The following is a 13261-nucleotide window of genomic DNA, read 5'->3' as shown; positions in this document are numbered from 1 at the left end:
TCAAAATGGGGCAGGAGGGCAATGACAAAACTTACTGAATAATACAGTATTCTACCTGCTCACATCAGGCTCCACTCTAGCTCCTGCTCTCTGATCCTCACTTTCGTGAGCATTAAATGCAAACAATCATTTAAATCCTTGAAGATAGTTTCCAAGCTAATCAATGAAGAAACAAATTTTATTAGAAATGTATGTGTCATTGCTCCTGTTTCACTCAATCCAATTCATGATGAAGAAATTTCTTATAGTAAAGATTGTTAACTGGACTGTCAAGTAGTGAAATAGATGGATTCTCAGTAACACAACTCTTGTGTAACTACAAATATTTTGAGGGGAGAATAAAAAATATAAATTATGAAAACATGTAATGCTGATTAATGTATTTTAACTCTACAGAATCAATGAGAGCAATGAATGAATATCAGACTTTACCTGAGGTTGGCACAAGTTGAGTTAAAACTACAATTCACAAACCACAGGTCGATTTGGATTTTAAAAAAAGATTCAAACACACACACACAAGATTACAGCTTCAGAATGAATGATCCCAGGATGAATGATTGTCTAAAAATGAGTTATACAACATAGGAGAACATGGCAAATTATTTACAACTGTTTGTTTGTATTATTGCCAGTATATGTACATTCATTTCTGAAAATTACTGAAACATTTAACAGATTATCATTAATTTCAAATACCATGCATTAAATACATTGTAAATATATTGGTCATGCCAATAAGTTGAGGTGGTTGCAGTGCAGAAAAGAGGACCTGGGGACGGAAAGCAGTTATGTGGCTACTTATGAATACATATCTTTTAGAGTATAACTTTGAAATTTAATTTCCAATTATAAATTTGTGGATTATTAATGTTTTGATTACAGAATACCACTATACAAGAGGTCTTAGAATTCATGTCTAATTTTATCAAATCAGGGAAAAGGATAATATATCATTACATGATATAAACTATTCAATATAGCATAGAGATCAACACCATAATAATGAAAGACTGTTACTCTGCACTTGAAAAGTGTTGCCATCACTATGGTCATATAATACATAAATAATAATAGGTGACTTTCAGAGACCTTTCCCATTAGATGCTGTGACAGACCCAGACCAGTGGGATACAGGAGTCTGGTAGAGGGCAAATACACTGGGCACTGGATGAGAAGTTTTCTGTTCCCTGAGTGACCAGAGCAGGGGCTGCACTAGAGTAATCAGGAACCTGCGAGAACCAATTAAGGCAGACAGGCTGATTAGATCACCTGTAGCCAATCAAGCCAGGCTAATCAGGGCACCTGGGTTTAAAAAAGAGCTCACTCCAGTCAGGCGGGGAGGAGCCAGAAGAGAGAAAGTGCGTGTGAGGAGCTGGGAGCAAGAGGTTCAAGGACCTGAGAGTGAAAGGGTGTGCCGCTGGAGGACTAAGGAGTACAAGCATTATCAGACACCAGGAGGAAGGTCCTGTGATGAGGATAAAGAAGGTGTTTGGAGGAGGCCATGGGGAAGTAGCCCAAGGAGTTGTAGCTGTCATGCAGCTGTTACAAGAGGCACTATAGACAGCTGCAATCCATAGGGTCCTGGGCTGGAATCCGGAGTAGAGGGCAGGCCCAGGTTCCCCCCAAACCTCCCAACTCCTGATCAGACACAGAAGGAGTTGATCCAGACTGTGGGGAAGATCACTGAGGTGAGCCAATCTGCCAATAAGTGCAGGACCCACCAAGGTAGAGGAGGAACTTTGTCACAACTGATGTCAGAGGTGGGATTTGGTGTGCACAGCATGGCAGAAGGAGGAGAGTGATATTAAAAAAAAAAAAAAAAAAAAAAAAGGTAGAGGGTTTATTTTTTTTCACGACAATGGTACGGGCATTGATACAAGTTACGGTGACTCAGCAGGAGGCTACCTGTGTCCAGGCAGCTGCCCAACAGGAGGCAGTGCGGCTGCAGCAAGAGACTAATTGCCTGCTGATGGACCAGGCTTCTCAAGACTGGGCTATGTTGCGGGAACTGGTAAACCAGGTGAAAACCCTTACAGAGCTGAACTGCGGCCATGATGGGACACAGATCATACGGGCCAGGCATTGGCTGCAGAAAATGACGCAGGAGGATGATGTAGAGACATACCTTCTGGCCTTTGAGAGGACAGCCCTATGGGAGGCCTGGCCTCGAGATCAGTGGTCTGGCATCCTTGCCCCATTCCTGTGCGGGGAGGCCCAGAAGGCTTACTATGATCTGCCTGAAGAGGCTGCAGCAGACTACCCCCAGCTGAAAGCAGAGATCCTGGCCAGATCTGGGGTAACAACTGCAGTGCAGGCCCAACAGTATCACGAGTGGAGGTATCAGGAAAACAAAACCCCATGGTCCCAATTGAATGACCTCATCCATCTCACACGAAAGTGGTGGCGAACGGAGTCCTGGAGTCTGGAAGAGATACTAGAGGATCTGGTCATCGACCGATACATGAGGGGACTACCACCAGACCTTCGTGCCTGGGTAAGCCAGAACGAACGCTCCACCTATTATGAGGTTGTTGCACTGGTAGAGAGGCGAAGGATGGCGAGGGAACTGACCCGACCAGTTAAGGAAGAGCCACCCCAGGTTAAACTAGCAGCACCAAGCCCTAGAGCTCGGGTGACTGGGCCACCAGGAGGGCTCAGGTGGAAAAAGAGAGGGGCTGAAGGCCCACCAGAGGCCACAAAGAGTTGGAGCATGGAGGGAGAAGAGGATCATGATGTTACATTGCCCTAACCAAGAGACCGGGGAATGCCTAAAGCCCCATACAGATGTTATGCCTGTGGGGATTGGGGACATATAGCTGCACAGTGTCCCAATGCTGAGGAGTCGATGCAGTGTAACCTGGGGAACTGGGCAGACCCATGCTCCCTAATCCACCTTGTGGGGGTCTCACTAGCCCCACATATGTACACCAGACCAGTGAAACTAAATGTGGTTGAGACCACAGCACTGGTTGATTTGGGGAGTGCTATCACGCTTGTCTCAGGGAAGCTCGTCAAGTGTAGTCAGCTGCTGCGGGCTGAGTGTACAGGGATAACATGCGTCCATGGGACAGTTGGTTATTACCATACCATCCCAGTAAAACTCAAGATTCAGGGGAACACTACTGAGGTAGCAGCAGGTGTAGTCCCTAAACTCCCATACCCAGTGCTCATAGGGAGGGACTTCCCAGGGTTTGGAAACTTACTCTCAGTAGGAGGATTGGAGGAAAAGGGGAATCCTGAAGTTAGTGAGGCATCCACAGTAGACTGTCAACCCCCAGTCTTCTCTGAAATATCCCCAGATTTATTTCCATTCCCAGACAGGGTAGAAAGTCGAAAAGGGAAAGGAGGGCAGCTAAGGCCTTGGGAACCCGAATACTGACTCAAAGCCAGAGGGTCCCTCTCGTAGGTAGGCAGACCCGAGCAGCTGAAAAGGAAGCCACCCAGGAGGGAGAAGCACCCGAGTCTGACCCCCACCCTAACGCTTCTGAACCAGTAGAGGCAACAGAGACTGATGGCACCACAGGGTTTTGCAACGACTTCCGGCGCTAAACAAAGTATCCCAGTTTGATGCATACCCCATACCTCGCATAGATGAGCTAGTGGACCATCTGGGGAATGCACGGTATTTGACTACTCTAGACTTGACAAAGGGGTACTGGCAGATTCCCCTTGCAGAGACGCAAAGGAAAAGATTGCGTTCTCTACACCAGAGGGTCTTTTTCAATATACTGTCCTCCCTTTTGGACTACATGGGGCCCCAGCTACTTTCCAGCGCCTCGTGGATAAGCTATTACGCTCGCATAACAGTTATGCTGCTGCCTACTTGGACGATGTGGTTATTCATACCCAAGACTGGGAAACCCACCTAGAGAAGGTGGAGGCAGTCCTTGATACCTTCAGGCGAACTGGCCTTAAAGCAAACCCTGCCAAGTGCGCTGTAGGGTTTACAGAGGCCAAATATCTTGGGCACATTGTGGGAAAAGGTCTGGTGAAACCCCAAGTGAACAAGTTGGATGCCATCCAAAATTGGCCCCGACCACGTCGCAAGAAACAAGTCCGGGCATCCCTAAGTGTAGTGGGGTATTACGACGATTTATCCCTCACTTTGCCACAAGTGACAGACCCAGACCAGTGGGATACAGGAGTCTGGTAGAGGGCAAATACACTGGGCACTGGATGAGTAGTTTTCTGTTCCCTGAGTGACCAGAGCAGGGGCTGCACTAGAGTAATCAGGAACCTGCGAGAACCAATTAAGGCAGACAAGCTGATTAGATCAATCAAGGCAGGCTAATCATGGCACCTGGGTTTAAAAAGGAGCTCACTCCAGTCAGGCAGGAAGGAGCCAGAGGAGAGGAAGTGTGTGTGAGGAGCTGGGAGCAAGAGGCACAAGGACCTGAGAGTGAGAGGGTGTGCTGCTGGAGGACTAAGGAGTACAAGCATTATCAGAAATCAGGAGGAAGGTCCTGTGGTGAGGATAAAGAAGGTGTTTGGAGGAGGCCATAGGGAAGTAGCCCAGGGAGATGTATCTGTCATGCAGCTGTTACAGGAGGCACTATAGACAGCTGCAATCCACAGGGCCCTGGGCTGGAACCCAGAGTAGAGGGCGGGCCCGGGTTCCCCCCAAACCTCCCAACTCCTGATCAGACACAGAAGGAGTTGATCCAGACTGTGGGGAAGATCACTGAGGTGAACCAATCTGCCAATAAGCGCAGGACCCGCCAAGGTAGAGGAGGAACTTTGTCACAATGCTCTCAAAATTCTTTACAAACAATACTGAACGAAGCCTCACAACAGTATTATCTCCACTTTGCAGACAATAAAATGAAAACAGAAAGGAAATAGGATATGGCTAAGGCCAAACACTCAACAAGTCAAAGCTGGGAATGGAATCCAGATCTCTGAACTCCCAGTTCTGTGCCTTAACCACTACATGATAACTGTTCTCCAAATAACAGTTGTGGAAAGCGGTTATCAAAACAGAGAAGAATTACATTTGTTTATTTAAACAGCAAACACTAACTCACTTTTTTCAAGAAACAAAAACCAAAAATTGATAAGAACTTTCAAACTACGGGCTTAGCTTCAAAACCTGTATTTGCTACTTTGTAACCAACACCACACAAAATAAGAATGATTCTAACAACAGACAACAATTGCCTTGCAACCTTGGAACCACAACAGGCTATGAAGTCAAAACACCTACACTGACATGTGGGATTCTTTTTAATTGATACAGTACTTGGCACAATGGCAGCAGAAGCTTGTGTGTCTGAACACGGTCTTGTGTAGATTTGCATTAGATGTACAAGCACATTGAATTTTCCTACCATCTTCCAAATCTCTCCCTTGAATAATAATAGTTTGCACTTTTATCCAGTCTCAGATCTTTACAGACTTTAATTATGGATCATAACATCTACATGAAGTAAGGAAATATGGCTCCCTTTTTCATGTGGAGAACAAAGAGGGGTTGAATGACTAGTCCAAAGTGAGAGGGTCAAGTGGCAATCAGTATTAGGACTCTAGAGGCTTTAATCCTAGGTCCTTGCCCCAACTGCCTACATTATGGTCTCCTTTGATTCAAGACATCTAGATGTGTTGAGGAGCAGTGACGTATATAGAGTGACAATTTTAAACAATTGACATAGCAATGTTTTAATCTTCACATACATTACAAACCAGGTTCAAGATGCGTGTCATGGATCCCATATGTGCCATTTGTGCTAGTGGTGTAATGGCACTGACTGCACTCCAGCCCTGAACAACATAGAAAAGATAATAGCAAACATTATCACACACACTATAGGACTGGCAGTAGTAAGAGGGGGGAAAGGGGCCAATGTCTAAGAAGATTTGTTTCTGCATACTGGTTAAATTGGTTTAGAAGGATTTGCTAACTGAATTTTTAACAAAGATAAAAAAAGAGGATGAGGGCCAAGTGTAAAAATAAATGCACATACACACCCCATTCACATGATTGCAGATTAGTGTGCAAATGTGTTATTGTGCATGCAATATATCCTTGTGTACAGATTTGCATTCATGTGGGGTTTTTTGTTTGTTTGGTTGTTTTTTGACAAGTGGATGTTGACCATCTCTTTTTACGTGCATGGTCAGATTTTTTAATTATCCATGCATCACTGAAATCTCTCCAGCAATCATTCCTGTGGTGCCTAGGCACTAAAATAGCACATCCAACTGTAGTACTAATTGCAGCATATCATTGCCACCCCCCCTAGTAGTTACACAGAACCCTCTTTATTCTGGGCAGGAACTGAAGTTTTCCTTCCCAACACATAACATTAATATTAAAACAAAAGAAAAAAAGAGGAACTTCTCTCTTATATGGTATATTTTATTATTATTTTTCTGCTTTTTTGGCATATTAAGCAGAGATTTCATCTCACAATAAAAAGCTTCAGAAAATACAAAAAGCAACATCCTAAACAAAATAGTTTTATGAAGCTGTCACTTATCCTTAAGCATATCTGTGCATTCAGCATTTGCACATTCTCTTATGTATACTGTTCTGATCAAATCTGGCATGAACGATGATCATTTTAATGTTCACGTAAAAAATCTGTCTGGAGTCAACTAAGGGTATGAAGCAATTCCCCACTCCCGAACTTCCGCATAAATGCCAATATTATGGTACTGTACAAATGAGACTAGAGCTGACCGAAAACATCAGATAGAAAATTGAAATTATGATATAATTAGGTCATTTTGGGGATTCAGATGGATATCTGCAAATAAAAAAAAATCACGTAGACAGTTGTTTAACTTATTTTAGGGCTTGTCGATACGGGGAGTTAGTGTGTGGCAAACCAGGTTGGGAATCTACCGTGCACAGCATGCTGTGCACTAATGTCCTATATGATCACTGTTACAAGCAGCTCAGGACTTTCACTGTGTTGTGGCAATGTCCACATGGTGAGTCTGTGCACAGCAAATTGGTGTGCTGTAGATTCACACCCTGGCTTGCTGTGCACTAGCTCGCAGTGTAGACAACCCCCTAGAATATACTAATAACTTACAGTTCCGATATAGTTTAGATTCTGGCATGTCCAAATTCAACTTTGGATTCTGGATAAGAGGGGAAATGAAAAACTGAATCTAAACAAAATTCTGCTCACTTGCTTACCTCAAAATGAGACTTTGAAGGATGTTTGTTGTATTTCAGTGAAAGCCAGTTCCAGGTGTAATTTCCAATAGTGAAGAAAGTATGTGAGGAGGAACAATAAGCCATTTGTCTCTCCTAGGGGAAAAAACCCTCCTAAATTATGACCAAATCCCTAGAGAAGAGAAAGACCTGGAAACGCCCATTAACTTCTATGAGAATTGTTAGACGCTCAGCATCAAACAGGATTTGACTCTTATAAAGTCAAAGCAAAGCACACACAATCTAATATAAAGTAAACTCATTGGGGAAGGAACCATCTTTTTGTTCTAGGTTTGAACAGCACCTAGCACAATGGGGTCCTGATCCGCAACTGGGGCTCATTGGCACTATGCTAATACAAATATAAAAAGCATGTCAAAAGTATCAAAGGAAAGAAACGGGTTTGTTAGAAAGCAGAACAATGGCTGTTTATGGAAACAAATGGATTGTCTTAATCCATTTCCTGCATAGCCACATCACACAAACCACCACTGCTGTTGGCACTAATTAACATCCTTTATTTATAGTGTCAACACAGAGGACAAGGATTAAGGGTCCAATCTTGTTATTGCCGAAGTCAAGAGGAGTCTTGCTGTGGACTTTAGTGATCCATATTGTCCCATCTAGATTCCTCCTTCCACATGAAATGGGCTCAGTTAGTCCCATGCCACTGCAATCCCAACCTACCTCCTGCAAAATAGATCCAGCAGAGGACTCTCTGCAATGTACATGGTGTAGCTGGCACTAACCACTTCAGGACCGTATGTCACTGCTATCTGATGGTTCTGGGGAGAAGTGCAGGACGGAATCCCCTCTTCCCAAATCTGTCTTGACTAGTGGGGATTGAGTGAGTAGGCCAGGCAAGAGTCATGCTAGGATGGCTGTTTACAGTGCTGGATGCCAATGCTGCATTTGCAGTACTCTCAAAGGAAAACTGTCTGCAGCTATCTTGAATGGAGGATCCAGAACTCCATTCGTGGCTCCCAACTGTGCCTGCTGCTGCTGTAGTGGTGCGGTATGGAGCACTTAAAAGGACAAGCACATGCACCACCAGTGTTCCAGCTGGTAGTGTGTTGGAGGAAAGAGACATCCAGCCAGTAGCTACCCCTAAAAGTTAGGCACCTGTGACCCTAACAGCCCCTTTATGCAAGCTGGCATAGGGCACACCCAAGACAGTATTGTCAGAATATTTAGCCAGTGTCTTATAAGATATTGCATAAAAACTGGTGATCTATTCATCTTCAATATCATTGTGTGATGTGTATGAAGAGTTATGTATGAGTGCTAATAATATGTTCTTAAAATCATGATGGAGACATCTGACGAACAAGGTTGTCATAGACAAAGAAAATTTGTTCTGCCTGCTTGCCTGTGTCTCCAATGTAAATTGAGTAAAGTGATTCCAGAGACAAAGTTCATTTGCATCTGAGGTCTAGTCTACACTAGAGAATTAGGACAGTTTAACTATGTCGGTTGGGGTGTGGAAAAATCCATACTCCTGAGCAGTATAGTTAAGCTAAACTAAGTCCCCATGTAAACAGTGCTAGGTTGATAGAAGAATTCTTCTGTCAGCCTAGTTACCACATCTCAGGGAGGTGGATTAATTACACAAATGGATGAATCCCTCCTGTCAGTGTAGGTGGTGGCTACACTGAAGTGCCACAATGGCAAAGCTGCAGCAGACCTGTCTATAATGTTTTAAGTGTAGACAAGTTCTCAGCCCACAGGAAATGCTAACTGAGAGGAGAGTGAGGAAGACAGGATGGCATCTACTTCCTGGAGCATAAGCACCAGGGGAGAAGAAAAATATTATCTGAGGATACACTTCAAACACATACATTTCAAAGATTTACTGGACTATAATAAGGAGGGAAGAGAACCCCTGAGTTATCCGTCACGTAGGGCACAAATGTGACCCGCAGTCTTGGAATCTATGAACAGGTGGATCCCTCAACTATGTGGGTTGAGGATGTGGAGAACTGACCGTAGATGAGAAATTACCCAATATAAGGATTGTAATCTGTTAAATTTTAGACACTAGAAAGCAGTTTTTATTTAGTTTTTATTCATCGCCATTTCTGTTTCTCTTATCTCTGCTCAGTATCACTTAAATCTCTGTTCTTTATTTAAAAAGTCATGCTTAGTTTTACTGTAAACTGTCTCAGTGCTCTGTATCAAGGTAAATAATGTATCCTCAGCTGGGGTAACAGGCTAGTGCATGTGTACTGTCTCTTTGGAAATAGTGGACTTAATTTCTGTGAGGGTCCAGTGAGAGGGACTGGAACACTACGGGGAACTATGGAACCGGGGTTCACTGAACACTCACTGGTAGAGTGTTGAGGAGTTTGCAGGTGAGCTGGACATACTGGCATGAGAAGGAGCTGACACACAGTTTAAGCTCTAGCAAAGCTTTCTCTTGCTAAGGCATAGGGGTTACACAGTGGCTGCTGGTTCTTGGCACCCTGAGAGAGTGTCACAGCACCCTAGATGGTTGCCAATGTTGATGACCCCTAATTTCAGCCCTGAAAGGGTCCAGACTTAGCAAATTGATAGAGGAGTGGATGGGAAAAGGAGTAGTCAGGAGGTCAAGGGTAGAAAGATCACCATGATCTTAGAAACCTATTACAATGCACCAGGTGCTTCTGCAGGTATAGAGGCAAACTGAAGAGATGATGTACTGAATCTCTGTGAGGGGTTCTGCATACACATTTCCTTCCCATAAGTCTCCTCCCATGCTGATATGGACCAATGCTAGGAGGAGCAGACTCCTAAGGGTATATTCATCACAGTGCAGAGGACATGCCAAAGATTCCAGGCACCACTTAAACCAAAAGGACTTTGGCTAAAGTCATACATACTTAACCTCCACAACGGGATATATTTTACCCTCAAAGATCATTATGACTGAACCATCCTCTCACACATATCTTAGGCATCAATATTCATCGGCGCCCCACCTGAACCCCTCACAGCACCCCCAGGAGGTAAAAAAGTGCTATTATCTTCATTTAACAGATGGGAAGCTGACGGCACACAGAAACTTAGGCCCAGAATTTTTTGAAATGTTTACACTTACAATGCCTAACTAATTTAGGAGCCCAAATCTCATTTTTAACAGAGATTTAGTCAGTTAGGTATTGCAAGGCCAAGTTCTATAACATCGAAACTCCTTCCAAAATCTAGACCTAAGTGACTTGCTCAAGATCCCACAGGAAGTGTGTGGCAAAACAGGGACTTGAACCCAGGTCTACCATGTCATAGGCTTGTAGTCTAACTACTGGACAGTCCTACCTCTCTCCTCTACTGTTGATCCCTCCAGGCTTGGGCTATGGCATATTGGTGGGGCAGCATGAACTTTGCACCACTTCATGCTGTACCAGTTCTGTTGCTCAACAGAAGACCTGCGTCTGTGAGGCTCTGAGATCAAATAAATTTATTAAGAAAGTCTGAATAGATGTGTATCTACTATATAAGGCAGCACTTACTTGGTTAAACTGTTTATTAAGAATGTTCATTGATAATCATTTTTTCATTTGCCCAGTACAGTTGTCAGTAAAGCACAGTGACAATTTATCATTGATGTAACACAATAAAAGAACATAACATAAGGACGGCCATGCTGGGTCAGACCACAGGTCCATCTAGCCCAGTACCTTGTCTTCTGAAAGTGGCCAATGCCAAGTGCTTCAGAGGGAATGAACAGAGCAGATAATCATCATGTGAATCATCTTCTGTTGTCTTGTGATGCACTAATTATGTCACAGGCTTATTCACTGCTGAAATATGTAGCTGAGACCCTTGTTTAAAACATATCAGCATCCTGCAAAAAGATTTGTTAGGCCTGAAACATTTCATGAATAAAAAGAGGGAAGGAGAAATGACATCAAGGAAAACATGTAGAATGTTCTTTGCTGTCATTTACACATATTTGAATCTTTAAGTTTGGCTTCACTTGGAAGCATCACAGAATAATCATCATATTGGTTTAGTTTAAAAAAAAAGTATTTTACAGGATACTAAGACACAGAAATCAAGACTGCCATATTGTCACACAGTTAGCTTGTGGCTGGGTCTTACACTGCTGCACAGGAAGTTAGAGAGTAGCAAGTCCTCAGTTCCATCAAACTTGTATAGTGTAGGCATACTCACATCACCTCTATTGCTGTGACTGGGCTCGAGGGGGCACAACAGGTTCCATTACCACTTTTCCTCATGAGCAAGTGGGTAGGGAGTGGGTAGAGCAACGGCTCCACTCCCTCTATTCCCCAGCCAGCAGAGCTGGTGGGATCGAAGTGGGGAACATTGTGCACCCTGCTGTAGTACCTCCTTCCCCATTGCGAAAGAGGAATGTGGGAGCAATTTTGCCTCCAAGCTGCGTCTAAGACAAAATGCCTCCTTTGGCAGTGCAGCTTATGCACTGTCTTCTGCTCAGGGCTATCCCTAAATGCACCATGTAGAATGCAACACATGCCAGAACAGTAATAATAAAAACAGATTTGGAACACTGAAGGTCTCCACAGCTCACTACCAGCTATTGGTTACATTTTGTTTCTAACATAATACTATTTCAGAACACTAAAGCCCCAGAGACCACCATATTAGATTCATTTGATAAACTCTAGGAAGCTATGAACTCAGGTTCTCCTCCCACATTAATATCTATCACACTGCTCCTGCATAGTCTAGGCTGTCAATGGGCACAGAGTCTGGGGATCTTCTTTCTTTTGTTTAAACATTATCTTACGGTTCTCAACCTAGGTTTATTTACAGTCTATTGCTATGGATATGATTATTTGCATGGAAGACTCTTTTATGGTTCTTTCATTTGTGTATGCTATCAAAGTAGTAAAAAGTTTGAAAACAGACATACAAAACAATCTCTGAACACCACTGGAAATGCTCAGATGTCAGTTTGTTTACAAGCTATATTTACACACTTTCCAGGAAAGAAATACTGTGAAGGCCAAACATATAGGTTTATTAAAAAAAATAAAAATAAAGATAAAGATCCATCTGGGATAGTATAGTTAGGTTAACAGGAGCCAACACAGCTTAACTTTCATGTTATATCCTACCTACATACCATCAGCTATTTTTTTAAACTGCAGCTCTACCAGGATCACAGTCTCAGAACAGAAATGACTGGCAGCACACCACCACAGTTTTGAATGTTTCTTTGTGTTTGGATGTGTGCGTGTTCTCACCTTTACTATTCCCTTGTTTTCCATTCCTGAAATTCCAATAAGTCTTTTAAATCCCATTGAGGGATTTACCACATTCATTTAAATGAGGATTACAGAAAAGCATATGAAAAGATGAAAATCTGCTCACTATTGGAAAGCCAAAGATTGAAAATATCGTAAATAAGAGCCTATGTACACAAAACCTCTTAGGACTAAGCCTTTCTTAAAGGAAGCTGCATACTGAAGGATAGTGAATCATTTCCATCCCAAATCCAAGCACAAATGGTGAACAGGCACTCTGACAAGTGCCATTAGTAGAATGGTTTAATCTTTCACACTGCACTAATCTGTTTCATCAGAACTTCATCTCAATTTGTCTGTTACCATGCTGTCTGTGTTTCAATGGTAAATCTTCAACAGCCTACCATACAACACAACGCAATAGTTTTCAAACATAAGAGGCTGGTAAGTGAGTACAGATCTTCTTTGCAGAGGTGCTGGAACAATTTGTACAGTGGGGGTGCTGAGAGCCATTGAACCAAACTGTAAACCCTGCATATTATGGAAATGACTTCAAGCCTGGGGGTGCGGGAGCATCCCCAACACTCCTAGTTCCAGCACTTATGCTTCTTTGTATTTGTGATAGAGACTAAACTTCTGTACATATCCTTATGAGAACAAAATTGAAAAACTTTGTCTATAAATTCCCTGCATCTAAATTTGATTTAGGGATACTCTTTTATAATCTCTTCTCATTCCTGGTTATTTATCTCCCCTTTGCAAGACATATATCCCCTTTGCAAGACATATACATAAAAGGACTTAGAGGAGCCAAACTCCGTACATTATACATGAGGTCAAAGGGGACTGACAATAGCTTAGGCAGCCAGAATATAGCAGATTTTATAAGGCA

At 43.0% G+C, this 13261-nt stretch overlaps 1 protein-coding gene across 3 annotated transcripts in view; it reads right to left on the bottom strand.

The window, feature by feature from the left end:
* Window positions 1-13261, bottom strand: part of SNTG1 (syntrophin gamma 1) — a 567484-nt gene that overhangs the window by 225624 nt on the left and 328599 nt on the right. Inside the window, exon 1 of one of the 3 annotated variants that reach the window (XM_030553071.1) lies at window positions 56-141. The exons of the other annotated variants lie outside the window; for them this stretch is intronic. The gene's annotated coding sequence lies outside the window, so the exon portion shown is untranslated. Of the gene's footprint in view, window positions 1-55; window positions 142-13261 lie in introns of those variants that run through there. 3 annotated transcript variants of the gene reach the window in all.

Source organism: Gopherus evgoodei, chromosome 2, assembly GCF_007399415.2.
Source record: "Gopherus evgoodei ecotype Sinaloan lineage chromosome 2, rGopEvg1_v1.p, whole genome shotgun sequence".
Lineage (NCBI taxonomy): Eukaryota > Metazoa > Chordata > Testudines > Testudinidae > Gopherus > Gopherus evgoodei.
This window is presented reverse-complemented; position numbering and strand designations above follow the sequence as displayed.